Source organism: Pseudorca crassidens, chromosome 12 (assembly GCF_039906515.1).
Source record: "Pseudorca crassidens isolate mPseCra1 chromosome 12, mPseCra1.hap1, whole genome shotgun sequence".
In the NCBI taxonomy this organism is placed as follows: domain Eukaryota; kingdom Metazoa; phylum Chordata; class Mammalia; order Artiodactyla; family Delphinidae; genus Pseudorca; species Pseudorca crassidens.
The window spans coordinates 89467819-89481554 of record NC_090307.1 but is presented as its reverse complement, the minus strand read 5'-3'; the positions used below and the strand labels follow the sequence as shown (position 1 = coordinate 89481554).

Sequence of the window (13736 nt, the reverse complement as noted above, 5' to 3'; positions counted from 1 at the left end):
GGGTCTCACTGAGCTAAAAGCAAGGTGTCATTGGGGCTACGTTCCCTTCTGGAAGTTTTCAGGGAGAATCTGTTTCCTTGGTTTTTCCAGCTTCTAGAAGCCGCCTGCATTCCTGGGCTCCTGGCTCACTGCCGCCTTCTTCAGCATCTGTGATGGTGGGTTGAGCCTTTCCTGTCCCATCATCCTGACCTCCACTTCTGCCTCACTCCTCCACTTTTTAAAAATTGAAGTATAGTTGATGTACAATAATATATAAGGTACAGGTGTACCATATAGTGATTCACAATTCTTAAAGGTTATGCTCTATAATTATAAAATATTGGCCATATTCCCCGTGTGTAAAATATATCCTTGTAGCTTATTTTATTTATTTATTTATTTTTATGATTTTTTTTTTTTTTTTTGCGGTACGCGGGCCTCTCATTGCTGCAGCCTCTCCCGCCGCGGAGCACAGGCTCCGGACGCGCAGGCTCAGCGGCCATGGCTCACGGGCCCAGCCGCTCTGTGGCATGTGGGATCTTCCCGGACCGGGGCACGAACCCTTGTCCCCTGCATCGGCAGGCGGACTCTCAACCACTGCGCCATCAGGGAAGCCCTGCCAGTTTTAATATAAGCAACTTAATGAAGAACTCTCCCTACATACCGAGCATGTGTATCCGGCCGTCGGGGGTGCTTAGGTGTTGTCATGAGGTCAGATATGAGAAATGAAATCGGTGCTCTGTATTCAGGTGGCATCTTCCTCACTAGTGTTTATCTCATCGGGCTTTCAGGAAGGTTCAGCAGCGACGACCATCTCAAGGGCAGGTCTGGGGGTGATGAGCTGCTGACCCTGAGTCAGAGAGGTTGGCTTCGAGTTGTTTGCCCAGCATCCTTTCATTTATCCATTTGTTTTTTCTTTCATTCATACATTTACTTAGTGTCCTTCTGTTCTCTGGTATTGTTCTCCGTCCTGAACCCATAGACGTGAACACGTCGAGTCAGATCTCTGCTCCAAGGACCCAACAAAGAAGGAGCGGTCTTCAGGTTTAATCAAGAAAACAAATAGAAAAGACCATTTAAGATGGGAAGCAACTAAGCAGGGCATGAGGCAGTGACCAGGTAGGGCGACTTTAGGCCACTTGGAGGTGCTTCTAATGCTGAGACCTGCACGAGGAGAAAGACTTAGCCACGTAAAAGGAGTAGCAAAGGGGACAATGCAAAGGCCCTGAGGCAGGAGTTAGCTTAGTGCATTTGAGAAAGGGCATGAAGGGCAGTGTGCATGGAGGGACGTGGACCGGGGTGGGGGGAATGCCACAGCCGGTGACAGAGGCCACAGCCTTGTCAGGCAGGACTTTGTACATGGCCTTCCAGGGCATCTCAAGGTATCTTTTTTGTCCACCCATATGGACAGTTCCCAGGTGAGTTTCCAGGCCTAGGATGCAGGAAGTATGTAGTTCTCAAAGTGGGGCCCCTGGACCAGCTGCATCAGTATCACTTGTTGGAACGCAAATTCTTGGGTCCCACCCCAGACCTCCTGAATCAGAAGCTTTGCAGTGAAGCCCCAGCATGGCAAGCCCTTCGAGTGATTCCGATGACGGCCAGAGGGTGAGAAGCACCCAGTGACAGCAGGAGGGCTTTTTAATTTTTTCCTCTGTGTTCGATTCCTTGCAACCTCAAAAATTATGGCCGGAACTCACCCACCTCCCTCTCAGTCACAGTTACCAGGTAAGAGCATCAGAGTAGCTACGGCATTATTTGTATGCAGAAGCGCAAGTGAAACGTGCCAGGTGTAGATGGGACCAGGCTTTCTTAAGTCAGATTGTCTAGGATACCTGGCTGGTCACGTCTTAAAAAAATGACATTGGATTTATCATCCCCCCCTTCTTCCTAAGAGCCCAGAGCTCTTGCACACCCATTATTTGAAGTAGTCTTGCGATTTTTACTTAGGAAAAAAATTCTCTGGGATAAGAGGGATCTCCATTTGAACAACCCCAAAAAATTCTTCTGCAGATGGATTTTTATGTATGTTTGCAGTCATTACATGCATGTTTGCACATTACGTAGCAGAAGCATTTTATGGAAATTGACTAGAACAGTGATTCTCGAACTGTAGCGTGTATCAGAATCCCTTGGGGATTGTGCAAGCAAAGATTACTCAGTCCCAACCAGAGTGTCTGAATCAGTAGGTCTGCAGTGGGGCCTGAGAATTTGCATCTCTAACAGATTCTTAGGTGATGTTGAAGTTGCCAGGGCGGGGCCACACATGGAGAGCCCATTGCTGGAACACAGAGTTCAGAAAGATATGACTCTGTCTTAAAACTAGGATCAGGTTCAGCTGTGAGTAACAGAAGCTACAACATAACAGTGGCTGAAACAAACTAGAAATCGATTCTCTCTTCCTGTAAACCTCCAAGCTCATGCGGCGGCACTGGGGTCACCTGGGAATCGGACCCCTTCTCTCTTGTCCCTCTTCTAACATGTGATTCCTTCTCACTATTGCATGTACTAATGGATAAATTTGTTTATCCATTAATCTGTTGAAGGACCTCTTGGTCACTTCCAAGGTTGGCAGTTATGTATAAAGCTGCTGGAAACACTCCTGTGCAGGCTCTTGTGTGGTCATAAATTTTCCACTCCTCTGGGTAAATATGAAGGAGTGTGATTGCTGGATGGTATGGAAGAAGTATGTTTAGGTTTATAAGATATCGCCAAACTGTGTTTGAAAGTGGCTGCACCATTCTGCATTCCCACCAGCACTGAATGAGAGTTCCTGTTTCTCCACATCTTCACCAGCTCTTGGTGTTGTCAGTGTTTTTTGAATAGGTGTGTCGTGGTTATGTAGACTTTTTGCTGGATATTTAGTTTGTTGCTAATTTTTCACTTTAAGCCTGACACTGTGCCGAACATCCTAACAATATAAACTTTTCTGAGCATTTCTTTATTTTTTTATGTCTAGGAATAGATTCCAAGGCATGCAATGAATGGGGCAGAGAGAAAGGGAACTGCAGCTTCTCTGAGGTATTGAGAAGGTACTAGGTATCTCCAGGTATTCATCTCCTGGGAATATGACCATAATTACGCTTTCACATGAGCCCTGTATGAGAGTGTAGCTATGACTGAACTCTGGGCAGCGTTGTTCATTGCGGTATTAAAAGCTCTGTGTCAAGTCTGTGAGGAAAAAGATACCATGTTGAGTGTGACATGAATTTTATCTCTATTTTCAGACCCTGGTAACAGAATCTCATCTAAGTGGGTCTCCTACACTCACTTTGTCCGGAAGGTCACTGTGGTTATGCCTTCACTACCTTGGACGGTCAGAGCATTTGATGTGACCTTTCAACATATATATCCATGACTGACACGCGTGCCTGCCTACATACGTACATGGCATATATACGTACAATTTCCTAAATTGTAAAACTGGAGTGATGGTTCCCTAATAGGAATGGTTTTGCTTCCCAATTAGGGTTGCCAGGTATAGCAGATAAATATACAAAATGTCCAGTTGAAGTTGATTTTCAAATAAACCACGAATGTCCCATGCAATGTTTGGCACTTACACTGAGAAAAGTATTCGTTATCATCCTGAAATTCAAATATAAACGGAGGCCCTGTGTGTTTATCTGGCAACTTTACCCTGAGGGGCATTTGGCAGCGTCTAGAGACATTTATGGTTGTCACAACGGGGCAAGGGAGCTCTACTGGCATCTAGTGAGTCGAGGTCAAGGATGCTGGTAAATATTCAGCAATGCACTAAACAGCCTCCTACAATAGAGCATTATCCTCAGTAGTCCTGGGGTGGAAAGCCCCTGGTTGAGACTGCCTGAATTTCCATTTTATTTCCAGGCTTCTGCATTTAGCTAGTGAAATGTAAAGGCCGACAGGGACTAAAAATGATGAATATATGTGGGAACGTATAACTCTCCTTACAGCCTCTCTATTTCAGGTTACAGGTCTGCTTGACTGGCCACGCTTCCATCGGTGCACCCTCGTTTATTTTTCTCCATGGCTCTTCCGGCTGCATGAAATTACATTACATGAGTTTATTTCTTTACTTGTGTTTTTAAATCTTCCCTCTTCACGAGGATGTCAGCCTCGCGAGGATAGGGATATCATTCCTTCTGTTTAATCCTGTCTCTCCGGCACCTCGGACAGCTCCTGGCACAATTATTCGTGCCACGAATGACAGGAGGAATAAAGACGGAAACGTATCTTTTAAGAGAACTCCACAGCCTCCCAACACATTTCTCATAACAAATTATTCTTGAAGCTAGAGGGCTTCTCACACTTAAATCTACACTTAAATCTGCTGCATTTGCCGCTGGCTACGTGCTTTAGTTGTCAGGCTCCTTTGGGAAGCTGCAGTCAGATACCAGTTTCCTCAGTCATTCAACGTATGAAGATGTGCTTGAGAAAGGAAGACAGATTCCCTTCTGAAATATCGGAATCAACAAATTCAGCGTTTTAGAAGCAAATTAAGAACCACGTGGATAAAGTAAATGTGTTCACCTCTGTAAACGGACCTTTCTCCTATACTTTTATCCGCCCCCCCCCCCCCCGCAGTGTTCTGGGGGGAAGGGGTAAAAGGGATGCAATTCTTTTCAAGGTCTTCAAAAAGTGTCCCTTTCCTGACACAAATCCCAAGGGACAACCTGTGTCTTTCCCCGGAGCTAACATTTTCTCACTTAAAGAGTACATGACAAGCCCCCCAAATGTGTTCAGTTCTGTGCTGGGTTCTGGGGGCATCACACATGTCATCTCCCAGCTTTTGCTGCAAGAGCAGGTTCTGAAAGCCCTGGACCTGAAATTCAAGCAGCCTCTGTAGACCAGTCACCAAAAAGTACCTATTCTTGTGTCAGCCTCAGCTATAACAACCGCGACTCTTGGGCTTGATGTACGAATTATATTTTTCCAGTATTTATTAAGAGAGGTGCACGGCTAATTACAATTTTTAAAAACACGTTTTTCTGTGTACCACTGGGAATTAATCAAGCATGGTGCCATTGAAACTCAAGCCACCTTCTGGCAAAAGCATGATTTAATATGGAAAGGTGAACACAACAGGGCTGGGTCCTTGAATCCCTCCTTGAGGGTCACATTGCTTAGTGCTAAAGGAGCCAGGCCGTTGGGTTGACATTCTGTCTCTGCCATGTACCAGCTGTGTGACTTTAGGCAAGTCCCTTGACCTCTCTGGATCTCAGTTTCCTCACTGTGATATGAGGATGATAAAAAGCACCTAACGCATGGGGGTGCTGGGAGTATTACATTCTTTGATCATTCTAAGAGTATGGACCAGTGTCCAGAACGAAGTAAGTGTTATCATTAAATAAATAATTTAGTGGGGAAAACGAACTCCCTTAACTGCGATACAAAGCAGAAGTTGCGACACATCCAAGGAGAAATCAAAATGCTGCATAGACATAGACCCCATTTGGCTGGGGTGTTTGGGGAGGGCTTCGTAGATCTGGAGGCCCTCATATGCAGTGTTCCAGAACAAATGACCATTTTCCTGTTAGAGGTTTGCTTTGGGGAGAGAGCATGACAACCCGGAGGGTGAGAGCAGCAGAAGAGGGAACCTAGGGTTGCACTTGATGAATGACCGCTCAGTCTGGTTGGAGCGTAGGTTAGATGCGGCAGATAGCAAGATCCTGAAGCTGGGGAGGGAGGGTGGCTGTGAATATACTCAGAGATTCTGAACGTTGAGCTACAGAATGTAAATTTCACATGGGAGTCCTTGGCGAGCCAAGGAAGTCTTTTTAATGATAACAGAAAAAGTTGATAGGATCACAGTGGAATGTGGCGAGTTCAAGCCCAGGCAGCAGACCAGTAGGATCAATGTTTAATCACTGGCTCTGATGGGAGGGAGGATGGACACCTGGTCTGTAGGGTTTGCCAGTGTCCATAGTGTAAACACTCCCACCATGGGCGACTGGCATCTACCCACCTGAAGTTACTGGATGTGGAGCTGGAAGGAGATGCATAGAGTCAGCTCTTGCGAGTCTGTACCTGCCTGCCAGGTCCAGCCACCGTTGCCCTAGACCTACCTTCTCCAGTCCCCCCTGGGTGCTGACTGGTTGTGTGACCTTGGTCAAGTTGTCCGTCCCTTTGACTCTCGATTACCTTATCTACAAAAGGGGGAAAATAATACAAAACAACGTAAATGACACTTCCAGTCATTAAAAGAGAAAGGCAATGGTCAGAAGTCTAAAATTATTCCCCAGGCAGCGTTCCTTCCGGAGGTTCCAGAAGACAGTCGTTTCCCTGCCTTTCCAACTTCTAGAGGCTGCTTCAGTGCCCTAGTTCATGGCCCCTTCCTCCATCTTCAAAGCCAGAAAGAAGCATCTTCTTCCTCTCTGACCTCCTGACATTCTGTTATAAAGACCTTTGTGATGACATTGGTCCCACTGGATAAACCAGGCTCATCTCCCATCTCAAAACATTTAACTTAATCACACTGGCAAAGTCCCTTAGGCCATGAAGGTCATGTATTCACAGGTGAGGGTTAGGTTGTGGATATCTTTGGCGGGAGGCACTATATGGCCCATGACAGTGACCATAGACAACACTGTGTGTGCGTCTGTGTGTGCATGCATGTTTACAGAGCTGTCTACGATCGTTGACATAAATATAAACAGGTACAAAGCATATTTATAATAGTGACTCTATACCTGCATATGTGTATACAGAGAAGCAGAGAGATGAGGTGGTAGAGAAAAAAGGATTCAGGGTCAAAGGCCAGTTTTGTTTGTTTCTGAAGTCTGAGTATACTAGGTTTTTATACTGCGATGAGCTATCCAGTTGACAGGGAGAAGTAGATGATGTGGAAGCTTGAGAAGGAAAAGTTGCTGGACCTTAAGGACTGATTTTTGAAGGAAAAGGAGATGCTTATCATCATAGGCAAAGATGGGTAGCAAATTCTAAGTTGCTGTCAGATTTGCTGGAGGGAAGATGAGAGAGTTCCTTTCTGGTGGATTCCGAAGTACAAGTCATCAGCTGAGCATGTGTCGGGGGTCGGGTGGGACAGTTGACTATTCATCTCTGCATAGGGCAGCCCCGGTACCCAGGAGTAAGAGGGAACCAGGGGAGTGAGCTGAGCCAGTTAGGCACTTTGATTAGGCTTTGTGTCTTGAACAACCTCTAATCCAAGTTCCTAGAGGCATACTTCTCATCTCAGTCTGGGGCTTTCAGGAACGCAGTGAAGCTCACAGAATGCGTAGTGTGTCCCAGCTCTCAGTAACGCCATCCGCTTTCCTTCTTATCTCTGACACATTCACCTGGGACCCGGCAAGATCACAGGAAACAGGGAAGCGCCAGGGTTTCCCCTGTATGAGATTCATGTATGAGGTTGTATGAATTTGCTTTTGACTACAGCCTTGGCTGCTTCACATGTGTTTTGATATGCACTGTTGTCACTATCAGTATCTTGTAAATACAGTGTAATTAAAAGCTTTCTTTTTATTCTTTATCCAAGAACCATTTAGTAGTTTTTTGTTCCAAGCAGGGAGCAGTGTTTCTGTTTTTCTCTTGTTATTGATTTATATTTTGATTGCATATGCTCATGGAATCATGGAATACAATTTAAGTTATTTTTGTGATTTTTTTTTTAAAGGTTTTCTTGTGGCTTTGTATATGATGTTTGGCAAGAGTCCATGAAGAGTATAAATAAGAGTATCCTTTGTAGAAATTACAACCTCATAATTTATATTATTTATAACTTCCTAGCCTTACTTACTTTTCCATCCTTCATAAGTCGAGATTGGGAAAGGAGGTATATAATATTTTCCAAAAAGATTGTTACTATCCATTTTTCATTTGTAACTTTAAGAGATTTGTTATATTAATTTTGGAGATATATTTTTGCTTAAAGTATTTATTACTATACATGCATTATGAATTGTATCTTTCCATGAAAATTAAGACCTTTAACCCAGGTGGTTATTTTTTCTCTTGAATTTACTTTTTATCCTCTGATATTAAAGTTGTGCTATTTTTTTTTTACCCGCTATGGAATGTCTATGCTCAGATTTTTTTTTTTTAAATCTCTCAGTCACTTTATTTAGGAGTTCTCTTGCAGACAGTTTAAACTCATTGTCTTATAATTTTTGAGTCATCCTGACAGTGTTTGTCTTTTCACAGGAGAGTTTAACTCATGTATATTTAGTGTCATAATTAACAAATTTGTTCTTACTCCTTTCATCATATTTTATGCTTTTTATCATTTTTCTTTCTTGATGATCTGTGTTCTGTATTTTCAATATATCACTCAATGAGCTGTTTCTGTTTTCTCTCTTTCTCTCTCTCCCTTCCCAATTTGTAAGCCAAACAGCCTGATTTTAAACTTGTAAAAAATTATAGTTAAATATATATTTATTTGGTTACCATAGACAAAAATAAAGCCACTTCTATGGATATACAAAATTAGTACCCTTTTACTTTTTTTCTTTTCATGTTTCTTTTGGCATTTTTACCAAGTTTATGATTTTTAAGTAACAAAATGTTTGGATTATGGTTTTTCTTTGATCAATAACTATTTTGACCTTGTTGGTTTTGCCTACATTTAAAACTGTATTTGAATTTATTCGGTGCTTAAATGTTTTCATGTTTATGTCATGACTTTCCTGTTCCTGAATATTACACTTTAAACACCTCCTGGCTGCCTGAATAATAGGCTTCAGTGTTTTGGGGTTTTTTTCTTAAGGAAGGATAGATAGGATGTAGCCTTGCATCTTTCTACTGTCCTCACATATTATCAGGAAAATCTCTAGGTTAGGGCATTGTTCAATTTGAACATTCTCCATCAGATTTATGGAAATTTTTAAGACTTAATTTTGTATAGTAGATCCAACTGAGGCCAGTTTGATTTTTTTCGTTTTGAATTTTTGTTTTATTTTTAAATAAGCACTTATAGAATTATTTATTTATCCTTGACATTAAGAAATGGCTTTAGGAAATCCCTAAAAGGTGGTGTTTCCAGTTTTCCTTGGAATTCAGTGAAATATTTATTTATTTTTACCCCAGGACTGTTTTCCTTTCTCGATTGTCTTTTGATGGTGCTTCTTTTGCATTTTTCTGCTCTTTTTCTTAGAAGCCCTGTTATCTGCATATATATCTAATGTGGGTCATGTCTGCAGCCTGCCACCGATCATCATTTTCATTTCTTGTCTTTTCCATTTAGCTTTAGGGAAAGCTTCAAAAATTCTCTTTTTCACAGGATAAATTCAATTTTCTCCTTTTTCATATCTTTTTTATTGCTTCTGAGACCATTTTAAATCCCTTACTTTTAATACTGCCATATCTTCTTCCATCTTAGTCTTATTTCATTATAAAATAACAAGGGTCCTGGATTTTCTTGATTAGCGAGAGCATAGAGGTTATTCTGTGTAAAAAATACATCAGTATTCTGTGGTAACTACCCTTCAAAGCTTTGTTGTTCCTCCGTCTCTTCAGGGCTCTTTCAAATGCCCTTCTTTGATGGTGCAGTTTTTATTTATGAAACAAACATTTTATTCTCCTTCTGTTTTTCGTCTGTATTTGCCTTCTCTCTAGCTGTCCTTGAATGAGGGTAGCCTCTAGTGCCTTGGAATTTCCCTGACACAGTGGAGTGGGTTCCTCTTCTTTCCATTTGGTTTCCACTTGCTCTTGTTAGAGCTGCACATGAAACGTCCACCTGGAAGGGCGCTGGCCCTGCATTCCCATATCGGTGATGCAGTAGCCTGAGCAGCACGGAGATGCACTGGCTTTCCTGGTACTGTCCCTTCTCTCAGTTTGGCGCAGCTGCTGCACTGGGGACCAGGTTCCTGTAAGTTATTTTGCTTTGGCTTGGACTCAGTCCACAGTGAGGCTGTGTCGTACCTCCTGTTCCACATTAGCAAGAGGCCCTGATTCTGGGGTTTTCTGCACAGTGTGGTCTGACTCACTCCTGAGTCTTTCAGTCCAGCTGATTACAGATGTTGTCAGCAGCCGGCATCAGGTACGTTACCCAGCGCGGGGCATCCCTGGGATACAGTGGCCTTTGCTCTTAGAAATATCAAGGTAGTTCCACCAGGCTATTGTCTTCTTTTATGATGTCATGCTTAGAGATGCTAGATTTAGCCAACAACAATTCAGGGTGCCCAGTAACATTTGGATTTCAGATAAACAACAAATTTTGTTCTTGTTTTTAATTATAAGCATGCCCCATGCAACGTTTCTGTCAATTAGAAATGGAAACATAACTGGGTTTCCTGTGTGTTGTATCTGGCAACCCTCACCATGCTGTGTTTTCTGCATGAGGCATTGGTATCCCATGTAACTTCTCAGGAATTCTCCCAGGCCAGGGCGTGCAATTTGCACTGAATATTCAACACAGACGCAGATTTTTACTCATTACTATATTCCCTTAGTTACTGCTTTTGAGTCCACTCAGGGGAAATTTTAAAAGTCTGTGCTCAAATCACTGTCTTTCTCAGGTTTCGTAAAAGTATTATTTAGGGGAAATTATTTTTTCAAAATGGTAAATTAATAGAAAATCTCTATGAGGTCACTGCGTTGCTTAACGATGGGAACACATCACTTTCTTTCAAATAAGCATATAAAGTCACAGCACCAAAATCAAATGTCATTTTTTTTCTTAGTGGGTTAAGTGCGATTTACCACGTGCAACTTCTTTCTTATTTGATACCTTGCTCTTTTTTTTATGTGGAATTGGTGCTCGTAGGTTATAATAGCCACCCCCGTGGGGATTTGAGGTGAAATTTTACTTCTTAATCTATTCTGTGCATGGTGGAATATTATTTTTTGAATTTTGTTTAAAAAAAAGACAGAAAAAGGAAATAACACTAGCTTTAGGTCAACTTGGAGCATTTTTTTTTTTTTTTTTTTTTTTTTTTTTTTGGCGGTACACGGGCCTCTCACTGCTGTGGCCTCTCCCGTTGTGGAGCGCAGGCTCCGGACGCGCAGGCTCCGGACGCGCAGGCTCAGCGGCCATGGCTCACGGGCCCAGCCGCTCCACGGCACGTGGGATCTTCCCGGACCGGGGCACGAACCCGTGTCCCCTGCATCGGCAGGCGGACTCTCAACCACTGCGCCACCGGGGAAGCCCCCAACTTGGAGCATTTTTAAGCAGTAAACGTGTAGGTCAGTTACCAGGCGAAAAGACAAATAGGCTCTTCGTGGAATGAAGCTTAGAAATGACTTCCCTTTGAATGGTGCCCATGGTGTCCCCCTGGTTGCTTTCCCAAATAAAGTCAGAGGACCCACAGCCACTGCCCTTGGAATATGTAATTAGTTGCACGGTTAAGTTTGATGTACTCAAATAGGGGCCAGGTGTTCCAGCATGAAAGTTCACGGAGCCTTGGTGTCTGGTATTAATGTTTGACTATCTATAACCTGGCTGTTTGGCTTCAGCAGTGTCTACAATGAATGACAGGCTGGTGTGTTGGCAACCCGAGTGGTGCCGAGATGCATTTATAGGAATCAGGGCGTCTGTGAGTCTGTTTCTGTTTTGTAAATAAGTTCATTTGTATCATTTTAAAAAATGTATTTACAAAACCAAAACAGATCTCGAAAACAAGCTTAGGGTTACCAAAGGGGACACGTGGGGTGGGGAGAGGGATAAATTGGGAGCTTGGAATGAACATCTACACACACTATATATAAGACAGATAACCAACAAGGACCTACTGTGTAGCACAGGGAACTCTACTCAGTATTCTGTGATAACCTAAATGGGAAAAGAATCTGAAAAAGGATGGATACATGTATATGTATAACTGAAACACTTGGCAGTACACCTGAACCTAACCCAACATTGTAAGTCAACTGTACTCCAGTGACATTAAAAAAGAAAAAAAAGAATCAGGGGGCACTGTGTGATGGATGTAGGTCTTTTATCACCAAGATTACGTGGAGCTCTTCCTGGGATAAAAGGATGGAGGATTCTAATTATAGAGTGATGGCAGCGGAGGAGACAGCATATAAAATCCTGGTGTAAAAATATAATCTGCTTTTATAATATTGGAAGCATAATTCATTTGTTGATTCATTTTTCAAATATTTACTGAGAAGCTAGTGTTTGTCGGGTGCTCTTCTAAGGATGATGAATAAAACAGAGAAAAGGCTCATATGTCATCTCTGCTCACTTGCGTATAACCCACTGGGGCATGAAGGGAATTACAGAAAGAGCATGAAGTCCTGTGATGGGGAAGTATGAGATCTACAGAAGGACATCGCTGGTGCATAGAAACGCAGAATCATGCAGTCAAAGGAGGCATTCCAGAGAAGTGACATTTATGACGCAGCCTGAGCAGTCACAGGAGTGTAGCCAGCACAGTGGGGGAGGGGAGTGGTACCCAGAGATGGGATGAAGGAGGAAGCTTCAGCCCTGAACATGCGCACGAAACTCACTGCCTCTGCTTCAGCTTCACGAAACACTCACATGTGACAATACACGTTTATTGAAAATATAAATCCTGAGGGATTTCCGGAACGTTAAGAAAAATGTAGTCCTGATAAAGGAATGAGGTCTCTTGTGAGGTCTATGATATTCTGATGTTTGAAAAAGGATTTCTGATGTATTAGATTGAATCATGAAATCGCCGCTTGGGTGAATCGAAACTGCTCAGATACTGGAAGTTTCAAATGGGTCAGGGCCGTAGACACCTTCGTTGCTGAACTGGGGCGCTCAGCCTGGCCTGAGTTGGGTGATGGCATGGAATTGAGGGAGCCCTTCCCTCGGGGCTGTCCATCAACTCGGGATGCGTGTATGTCAAGCTGGCTTCTTGTCCAGAAGCAGGATGGACCACAGCTGAGTGTCCTGCACTGTTAGAACTGGATGGGGGCCTCCATACTCTGGTTGGTGCCCTCCTACTTCAGAGCAGTCCAGGAGAGGCAGAGAGGCTCAGTGACTTGCCTGCTCTCTCTCGAGATCTGTGCAGCAAAGCCACAGTCAAGACCCCTTGTTCTCTGAGTCCTTTGCTTCCTTCTCTGTTCACAGACAACAGCCAAGAGGGGTCCAGGCTCATGTAGGCGTCGTGCATCGGAAAGTGTGCTCACGTGAGCCTCTGAAACAGTTTGGCCCGATCAGTGTCAGGGCTTCCGTTGCTTTTACTGCAAAAGAACCAGTGATAATTACAGGGCGACTAATGAGAAGGGCTTCAGATATCTTGTGGAGCTTTGCCTAGAAAGTCAGTGATCCCAGAGCCAATAATTTCCATTTCTAAAGCCTGTTGAGTCTTGAATTATGTAATTTCTGTGTCTGTGTTTTTCTTCCAGAATATAAGGCACAATGTAAGAATAACATTTTGGAATGTTCCCCCTGAGGGAGGGATATGCTTAGTAAGGAGAGAAAAAAAAAAAGAATGCTTTCTGTGCATTGGGGTCAACATAGGTTTTACGAAGGATGAGTGATGGGCTTCCCTTGGTTCTTGGGTTCTAGGGACACATGGACCCGACATGACGTGGTCAGCCCATCTCATCTGTTTCTGGAGGTTTCCTCCTAGCATTATCCTTCCGGGGTCTTTTCTCTCCATCTCTCAGCTTAACCCCCAGGAAAGTATGTGATGTCCAACTGATATGTGATTGCCCACCTTAACATCCTTTTATCATTTCCCGATGGTCAGTGAGTCCTTACGTGCAGCGTGTGTATCTGGTGGAACATAAAATAGTCTTGGGTAGGATATGGACACAGCCTCAAACCACATGCTGAGAAAGTCATTCTCGTGTCCAATCTTGGTCCATCTGGTTGAGTTAACGGGAATGCCCTTCTCTGTTGGATGCCA

General features: G+C 43.3%; 1 protein-coding gene across 2 annotated transcripts in view; it reads left to right on the top strand.

Moving 5' to 3' along the window:
• TMEM132D (transmembrane protein 132D) overlaps positions 1 to 13736 on the top strand; it is a 639752-nt gene that overhangs the window by 159271 nt on the left and 466745 nt on the right. The gene's annotated exons all lie outside the window — the stretch shown is intronic.